At 32.0% G+C, this 9961-nt stretch overlaps 1 long non-coding RNA gene across 1 annotated transcript; it reads left to right on the top strand.

Annotated features, from left to right (window-relative positions):
- The first annotated feature begins 611 nt into the window (after nucleotides 1-611).
- LOC144553643 (uncharacterized) lies at nucleotides 612-1662 on the top strand. The gene is made up of 3 exons (XR_013511404.1): nucleotides 612-698; nucleotides 805-1011; nucleotides 1570-1662. It is a non-coding gene; the product is annotated as an uncharacterized LOC144553643 (long non-coding RNA).
- The last annotated feature ends 8299 nt before the right edge of the window (nucleotides 1663-9961 follow it).

Raw genomic sequence — 9961 nt, 5'->3', positions numbered from 1 at the left:
TCTTCTAGAGTCAAAAAGATGCAATGTAGCTTTCAACCTAACTAATGTAGCTTATAAATTGGAGGGTTATTAACTTATTATCAAGAAATCCATTATTATATTTCTGGTGGACTTGATTGATTCCTCTCTATTGTCCTGAGCAACTTTAACTTTGGGCCGGGCCGGACTTTTGTATAGTAGCTTAACAGCGTAAATTAGGAACTTTGGGCCGCGCTTGTTTTCATGGGTAAAGATATTAACAAATCTGATTTTACTTTATACAGCGCACGATTAATAGAGTCAAGACGAAAATGTATGAGGCTGGTGCGCTGTATGAAGCTATAACATGCAGAGACCTTGACCCCAAAATTATCCAGGCTTTCCACATATGGGCCGGGCCATTATTAAAGCTAATCAAATTCCGACAAAAGGTGACTTGAAGCGTAAACCTATGCTGGCTTTGTGCAGAAGCCATGGACAATGTTCTCTCATTTTGCCCCAAGGATAAGCAGCAGCCAGCAGCACATTCATATTTTATTTGTACAATGCGTTGACGGGTTTTGGATCCTTGTATGAAAGTCAAACAAATAAAATAGACCGGGTCCACGGTCCATGTCTTCTTGTCTGGAATTAACCAGTTGTATTGTCTTACTAAGCGGAGAAAACAAAGAATGGGAAGAAAGTCTGTCAGTATTTACACAACCCATTCTTCTTCAGTGGTATCTCGCTCTTCCTATTTTTATTTCTATCAGCAAAGAAAAAGAGCCTGTCTTGCATCCTTTAATTAATTTTTCTTTTCATAATTGTAACATTTTGTATATATAGGAAAAGGCAGCAGATTGGACCTCCGGGACAGGGAAAGAAGGACGCGAAGAGGTCGAATATATCCTCAGTAGCTTGATGAATACAGATGACAATAATCAAATGAATGTTCCGGTGAAAGTTCACTGGAAGCCGGCAGTGCATCCAGTCGAGCCCTTAAACGAGGATCAGCCTGCCAAATTCCCGATGCCGCCTATTTCTCTTTCAATGGTGAGCATCTCTCTCAACCCTGGCTAAATTTGATCATTAATGCTTACAATTTAGCAGGATTTTCCAGTATTTTACTAAGTTTAGCATCATATAGCTTTGTTAAGCCTGACATATAGCATTTTATGTCAATGATAAAAATTTAAACCTTTGTCGATAATCACTATAAGGGACGAATTATTGTAATTATTGTAATTATTTATCTCCAATCAGCATCTTGTCATGATGAAAAATATTGAAATAATACAACTCGGTATGGGCCTTCTTGTCCGTCGACCATGCATATTAAAAACATTCATGCATGCCTGAGATTTGAAGAAGATCTTTTATATCTTTTATTTATCACAATTAATTATCTTTGCCAGATTACTTTACCAAAACGAGAAGGAACTAGTCCCTAAATCCTCTTAGATAAGAATTTTCGATTTGGCCCTTGTTGACTGGAAATTAATCATTTGTTATGTCTCTCTTTAAATTATTCTTACAAACTTAATTGGCTAATTATCTAATGTGTCCTTCTATTTTTTTTTTTTTTTTTTTTCTCTCTTGGGGTGAATGAAGGAAGAACGTGGAGCAGAACCCAGCTCAAAACAATTACAAAGCGAGGCCCAACACAAAATGAAGGATGCAAAACAAAAAAGAAATCTTGGATCAAAAAGCCTATATAAGAGTTCTCTATATTCAAATAAATTTCATTAGCAAAGTATCAAGTATGATAGTTTGACTTCTATTTATTTATTCATATATTAACTTCTTCATGAGAATTTACAAGCAGGAAAATATCTACTCGAATTTTTTTTTCATATATTAACTTCTGAGTGAGTCTATGGTACTATGCATATCACGGGTTGTTACCGTGCTACGGCTTTATATTCGAGCTTTCAAATCCTAACGGTCGATCCAAACCATTCATCTTGTTCTCCATATTAATATGTGTTTGGAGACCAAATTTTACATTTTTTGAAATTTTTTTACTATTTTTTTAGATATTTAGAAAATCACTTGATCTGAAAATTCTGGACCATCCAAAACAGTGATTTTCAATAAATCTAAAAAAATAGTAAAAAAATTTCAAAAAATGTAAAATTTGGTCTCCAAACACATATTAATATGGAGAACAAGATGAACGGTTCGGATCGACCGTTAAGATTTGAAAACTCGAATATAGAGCCGTAGCACTGTGCCAAATCGTAATATGCATAGTACCATAGACTCACTCTTAACTTCTTCATTATCTAGTCGATTTTTTTTTCTCTCTCGTGTGTACTATGTTATTTTGTATGTAACTTTTAAAGGCCTGCATCACTATAGGTGTGTAGGGGTCCGGATCCCGAAAGTAACTCAATTTTTGGGTTTGGGATCGAGACTGCCCGATTTGAATTCGTCACTTAAAATCACATTGGATTCGGATTCATTGCTCGGGATGTGTGTACTCCACTTCGGATGGATTATCACGGATTCGAATCAGACGGTCCAGATCTAAAACCTAACTTTTGAGTTACTTCACTGGATCCGAACACGGTGTGTAGGAGCAAAGTTCAAAAATATTGTAGGATTGGACTAAATTTTAAGATGAAACATAATTATATAATAACTTTTAAATCATAAGTATATATTTGTAATTTTGAAAGAAAAAAATTATATCGGTGTAGGAACAAAGTCACAAAAATATTATAGGATTGAACAAAATTTGTAAATTGGGACATAATTTACAAGGAAATATCCCTAGCTTTCAATATAAACTATATTTTAGTAAATTAAAAACCCTGTTGATAGTATTTCAAGCAATCTCAAAACTTGAAGTCAACATGGAAAAATCAGAATTAATCATTTCAAGAGAATTAGAAAAAATGGTCGCAACGCCTAATAACATTTTTGGGTTGCAAAAATGGTATTTTTCTCTTAACTAAGTATATTATTATCTGACAAAAAATTATCAAAACGGCGTATCTATCACTAATTCATAAACTGATAAGTAAGAGATAGGCATTAAAATTATTATCAATAGCGGAAAGATTGACTCTTCTCAATGCAGTTTTATCGTCAATTCTCACATACTTCATATCAGCCTTTAATCTGCCAATATGGGTTATCAAATAAATTGACAAAATAAGAAGAAGAAAAATGCTCTGAAAAGGTGTGGAAAATTGATTCACACACTATATATTAGTTCGGTTTCATTGATTTCACAGCTTATATCAAGATCAAACTAATGGATCGTTACTTTTCGAATTTTCTATGATCAAGACATGCTACAATTTTCGAAAATTACTGGAATCAAATTATTGATTCGATCTCATCCAGGAGCGGATTTTAGTGTACTACAATAGAACTAAGTCACCGCATGATTCTATTTTTTTTTAATTATGTATATTAAAATTTAATTGAACCTTTTAATTTCTTCTTCTTTAAGTACTTATATACTTCAGTCACTCTTATAAATTATCAAATATTTGCTTATAGTGTGTGGTTAAAGTTGTTGATGAGGTTGTGGATAAAATTGAGTTCAAATCTCATGATTCTTACCCACTACATTATTAATTTTTACATTTTATTTTTCACTCTTTTTCAAATTTTTCTAGTTATCTCATCTATTGATAAAAAATAAAAAAAAATAAAAAAAATGTCCCCCCCCCCCCCCCCCCCCCCCCCCCCCCCGCGCGTAGGAAACTTAATAAGACAGAAACAACACATCAAGAAAAATTTATATATATGTCAATCATAACTTCATCGATTAAATATTTATCTATCGAAAGTTTAAATTTAGTTATTTCTCTATTCAAATCCATTCATTTTATTATATTCTCATTTTGTGATTTAATCAATTAAAACACTAATTAATATTGATAAACATAATAAAATTACATTTTTGTCCTTGTGCATTCCTTCCCTTTGTTAATAACCATTTCTATCCTTTCTCAATAACAAGGGGTGAAAATTTTGATCCTTCTCAGCTCTTTCTCTCTCACTATTTTTTTTTTTGAGTAAAGGTTGGAGGTCAAGCCACCCAACTATTTAATACCCTTATTATTACAACAAATGATTTTTCTCATTCAGATTTCGAATCCATAATCTCTCATATAGAGACATTGTGCCTTTGCCACTAGACCAAATGCTAGTTCTTCTTTGTCTCTCACTATTGTATTTAGTTTTATGTTTTTGAATTTAATTACATGATCTCCCAGGCACCGAATATGTTAAAGTATTTTGTGCGTACGTACCATTACAAGAACCATATTATGAGTAAAAACTAAAAACAGAGAAGAGGTTTTCAGCATTAAAATGCACTATACTAACATAGTAACCTGAATAGCAATATTTCTTTGATTATCAAAACACACCCTCATGGCCTCATACAGTACAGAAGACTTTTTGAATAAATAGTGCAGAAGAAGTTTTCAGCATTGTTTTAGCCTACTGCTGTGGTGTCTTTTCTGTTTAACAATTTCCTTTTGATTTAATTTCTTATTATTATCATTATTATATTTCTAATCTTTTTTTGATATAATATAATAACTTTATCATATATGCTTATTATCAGGAGTGGAACTAGAAATATTTGATGAATGACTAAAATTAAAATGCATAATGTGATGAGTGAGATTTGAACTCATGTCCTCTCAGATAAAGTTTTAACTACAAAACTACAAATAAATATTTGATGTTTGTTGAGAGAGACTGAACTATATATATATAAAATATTAAAAGAAAAATTAAATATACATAATTAAAATTTTCACTTGTAAACATTTCTTCCGTATGTAACCAATCACTGTGAAATGTTGATACTGTAACCAGCGCTCCTCTCTTTTGCTTCAAAGAAGTTTCTTATTGTAAACTTAGATCAATTTGCTTCAAAGAAGTTTCCTCAATGACATACAACTTCCCAAGATAAGTTTTTCTTTAGTGCAAAATTCAGAGTGATAAGAAATTGAAATGTATGAAAATTGCGGCTGAATTCATTGAAGTGTCCTTTCAAAACAACTAAATACCATGGAGAAAGAGAGAACCGGCAATTAACGAACTATAGGAATGAGATAATCTGCTAAAGTAAAAAGTGATTATTCGGAGGATACACTGGTAGAAAAGTGTTTTTACTGAATGTGTTGGTATTACCAACAAGAGTATCCGTGAAGATACTCTCACAAATACTGTTCTATTCTTGTAATAAGAGAACGAAGAGATGAGGGTACGTAAAAATGTCTTTTTATTTTTTATGAGTCTTAATTAGTATTTTTAATTGATTAAATTATAAAATAGGGATATAAATAAAATGAACAAGTTTAAATGGGGCAATAGTTAAATTTAAAATTTTGATGGATAAATATTAAATTGATGAAGTTACGATGGACATATATCTAAATTTCTCATATAACAATATACGTCAATTTATTGCTACACTTGTTTTTAGTGATGTGTACAGTGCTGTACTCTTCTTTTTCCCAGTCCAAAATTTCACATGTTTTGTCTTCCAACTTTTCCTCGTCTTTTATTGAGACTTTGGGACTTGCTATATAATCATAATTAAATAAGTGTTGACCCATAAAAAAGAAAGGAAAAAAGGCCCAACAATAAGTTAAAAATATGTACCTTCTCCACAATTCTCTCCTCTTATCCACAGAATGTGCGCTTTTGACAATAATATTGATTAATGGAGATTAAGGTATAGAAGGTTCCGACAACGAGCATGCACGTTACAAACACTAATGAACAAAACTATGACTACAAGTCTACAGTCTCTAACTTTTGATTGAGTGATTTTGGGCGAATATTTACGCGTTAATTAATTTTTTATCCCAGTTAATTAGGAATATAGTGAAGGCGATGCGGTCCAGTGGCGAAGCTAAGAATTTTATTAGGGGTAGGTAAAAAAAAATATCGTAACTGGTCTATTGGAATCCGTGATAATCTATTCAAAATGGAGCACACACATTTCGAGAGATGAATTCAAATCGCGAAGCAATCTCGAGCGACGGATTTGAATCGGACAGTCTCGATCCAAAACCCAAAGATTGGGTTGCTTTAGGGGATCTGGACCCCTCCGTGCAACGGCTCAATATTTGAATTTTCAAAATCCTAACGGTCCAAACCATTCAACATGATCTCCATATGAATATGTACTTGCAAACCAAATTTTACATTTTTTAGAATTTTTAGATCAAGTATATATTCATATGGAGATCATGTTAAACGGTTCGGATCGACCATTAGAATTTTAAAAACTCAAATATTGAGCCGTTGCACAGAGGCCCTCTATGCTACGCGTAGCATATTAGCATATATATATATATATATATATATATATATATATATATATATATATATATATATATATATATATATATATATATATAGAGTTAGGCTGGAGTGCTATGGATAGCATAGTGGCCTCTATGCTACGGCTCAATATTCGAGTTTTCAAAATTCAAACGGTCGATCCGAACCGTTCATCTTATTCTCCATATTAATATCTGCTTGGAGACCAAATTTTATAATTTTCTGAATTTTTTTACTATTTATTAAGCCACTTTGAAAATCGCTAATCCAACGGTTTTACTGTTTTGTGCAGCCACCGTTGGATCAATAATTTTGTAAAATACTTAATAAATAGTAAAAAAATTCAGAAAATTGTAAAATTTGGTCTCCAAGCAGATATTAATATGGAGAATAAGATGAACGGTTCGGATCGACCGTTTGGATTTTGAAAACTCAAATATTGAGCCGTAGCATAGAGGCCACTATGCTATCCATAGCACCCCAGCCTAACTCTATATATATATATATATATAGAGGTTGGCTAAGATCAAAGTGGTAGTTCCTGAGCTTTGGTGCTATCAATTCGTTTTTCAATTTTCAAAGTTCAAAACGTTGATCCGAACCGTTCAAGTTGTTCTCCATATTAAATTGTGCTTGGAGACCAAATTTTATATTTTTCTGAATTTTTTTACTATTTATTAAGCCACTTTGAAAATAGCTGATCCAACGGTAGCTTCTGATTTTATTGTTTTGTTAAGCCACCGTTGGATCAACGATTTTCAAAAAATTATGGATTTAGGATTACCTTTGGTACTGTTATGTACTACTGGTTAAGATCTGAACTTGGCATTTCAAATTTTGCTTGGCTTAGGAAAGATTTAAAAATGGTGGATGTAAATCGATTTGTCACACAGTGATTCAGTCAACGAAATATTTCACTTATTATAAATATAAAATAGAACACTTTCATGGAACATTTTTTTCTTTTAATAAAAGCATGATCCTACTTAAATATTTATTTGAATTTAATTATTCATGCATAGTTCAGTTGTTCCATAAATATACCCGGTAAAAAAAAAAAAAAATTCAAGGATAGGCAAGTGCCTACCCGTGTGATACACTACCCTCGCCTCTGATGCGGTCCGATGATAAGAATAATGTTTTCAATAGAGTAATTTAGTTTCACAGTGTTGTTTTAATTCTCTAGTTTGTGCGCAGTATGAAGTTAAAACGACTCTGTTAAAAAATTTACACGATGATGGAAGGTTTGATGAGTTTCATATAGAATTCAGTTTGATACCTGGTAAGAATTGTTTATCTATATTAGTATGCAATTTTATCTATATGAATTTTAAAGTTATTTCTACGAATTTTGATCTAACAATAGAATCAGTGTGGTTTAATTTTAAAGTTATTTCTACGACCATTTCTTATATGTTACTCGTATCAACCAATCGTTTCTGTCGGATCTCACGAAATATTTTGAATACGAGTCACAACAATATAAAAAACTCACACATCTGGAAAAAAAATATGGGGTTTAATTTTTTTTTTCTATTATTGCTTCAGATTGAATTACCCAAAAGACTATTTAAAAATATTACCGTATGAAATTCATACAAGATATAGAAAGGGGCTGACAAATTTTATACAACCATAATAATTTTTCATGAGGTTCGGTGCTTAAATCTGATTTTCCTTTTTTTTTTTTCTCAGTTTGGGCATTTAGAATTATTATTTTACAACATTGTAACATGGAATTCATGCAATGATTTCTAGAAGTCTGAAAGTACTCATCCTTGATCAAATTTTCCATGAAGTTTGGGTGCTTGCAACTCATTTTTCCATTTTTTTTAAAATCGGTTGCCGCTAAAAATGTAAGTTTACAGCATCATATAATTAAAAAATCATGCATGATTTTCAGAGGTATAAAAAATGGTTTACCCAAACCTTAATTTAAAATTTCTTGTGGTTCGGTGTTTCCAAAGAAAATCCTATTTTTAAACCTCAGTTTAGGATTCTAAAAATGCAATAGTTTTCAGTGGTGTCAAGAGGGTTCAATAAACTTATTTTAATTTTTCAAGAGACTTTGTGTCTTAAATATAGGGTTGTAAATGAGCCGAATTTAAGCGAGTTATCTCCAACTTGTGCTCAACTCATTTAGTAAATGAGCGAGTCAACTCGAATTGGGATATCAATAGCGAGTTGTAAAGCCAACTTGAATTCAACTCATTACCAACTCGAGCTAGCTCACAACTCGTTTATAACTCATTTGATTAGTCAATTTTTTTAGTTATAGTTACATACTAGTAAGAAATTATCTAAACCAGAACAATTCAAATGATTTAGTAAGAGTTTATCTAAATACAAAGAATTCAAACAACAGCTTATGAGTTATTTAGAAGGGCATGGGGCTTATTGTCACGAATTTTATGTAATTCAAGTTGTTAATGAGCGAGTTGGGATATGCTCAAACTCAGTTCATTTATTAAACGAGTCAGCCAACTCGAGTTAGAACTGACTCAAGTTGTAAATGAGAGAGTTAAAGCGAGCACTTAGAGAGCGAGTTACGAGTTTGAGCAATTTTGTATAGCCCTACTTAAAAGTTAAAACTATCTTTTGTATTGATTTAAGAGTGAGTCTATGGTACTATGCATATTACGATTTGTTACCGTGCTACGGCTCTATATTTGAGTTTTCAAATCCTAACGGTCAATCCGAACCGTTCATCTTGTTCCCCATATTAATATGTGTTTGGAGACCAAATTTTATATTTTTTGAAATTTTTTTACTATTTTTTTAGATTTATTGAAAATCACTGTTTTTGGATGGTCCAGAATTTTCAGATCAATTGATTTTCTAAATATCTAAAAAAATAGTAAATTTTTTTCAAAAAAATGTAAAATTTGGTCTCCAAACACATATTAATATGGAGAACAAGATGAATGGTTCGGATCAACCATTAGGATTTGAAAACTCGAATATAGAGCCGTAGCACGGTAACAACCCGTGATATGCATAGTACCATAGACTCACTCTTGATTTAATCTGAAATAAATCATGAAATGTTGTTTCAGTTGTTTGAAATTTCTAAAGTCACTTTATGAATTATACAATATTATGGCATAAAAAATTCATGAAATAACTCCTAAAAGCAAGGTTCTAAATAGCGCACGATAGTGGCGCTATAGCATCGTTATAGTGATTTCGGACCATAAAAGCTATGACGTTATCAGCGCTATTTCGCGCTATAACGGCGCTATATGGCCATAGCGCCATTTTTTTAACCATGCCGTTATGACGCGATAAACACTATTTAAACATTTGCCTAGAAATCTTAAAATGGTTCTTCAGCCTTATTTTTTCTTTATTTAAAACGATCGAATCTAAACTAGCGTATCGTAAATTTGATCAGGTAATTATTATTTAAAAAAAAATCAAACCCAAACCCCTTTTATTAAAAGAAACATTTTTTTATTTGCTTAAAAAAAATTCCGTATCCCTCGTCATATCAATATTTTAACACGACAATTACATTACAGATTACAGTATTAAATCAGACCGATTTGGTCAAATCGCAATATTGAGATGGCATGACACGTTGACCCGACGCACTTGACGTGTCAACCACTGCGGCATAGCTATGTCTACAACAATGGTACGTGTCTGTGTATCTACGGGACACGACGTTCTATCA

The sequence above is a fragment of the Carex rostrata genome, chromosome 4, assembly GCF_964058835.1.
Source record: "Carex rostrata chromosome 4, lpCarRost1.2, whole genome shotgun sequence".
Taxonomy (NCBI): domain Eukaryota; kingdom Viridiplantae; phylum Streptophyta; class Magnoliopsida; order Poales; family Cyperaceae; genus Carex; species Carex rostrata.
This window is presented reverse-complemented; position numbering and strand designations above follow the sequence as displayed.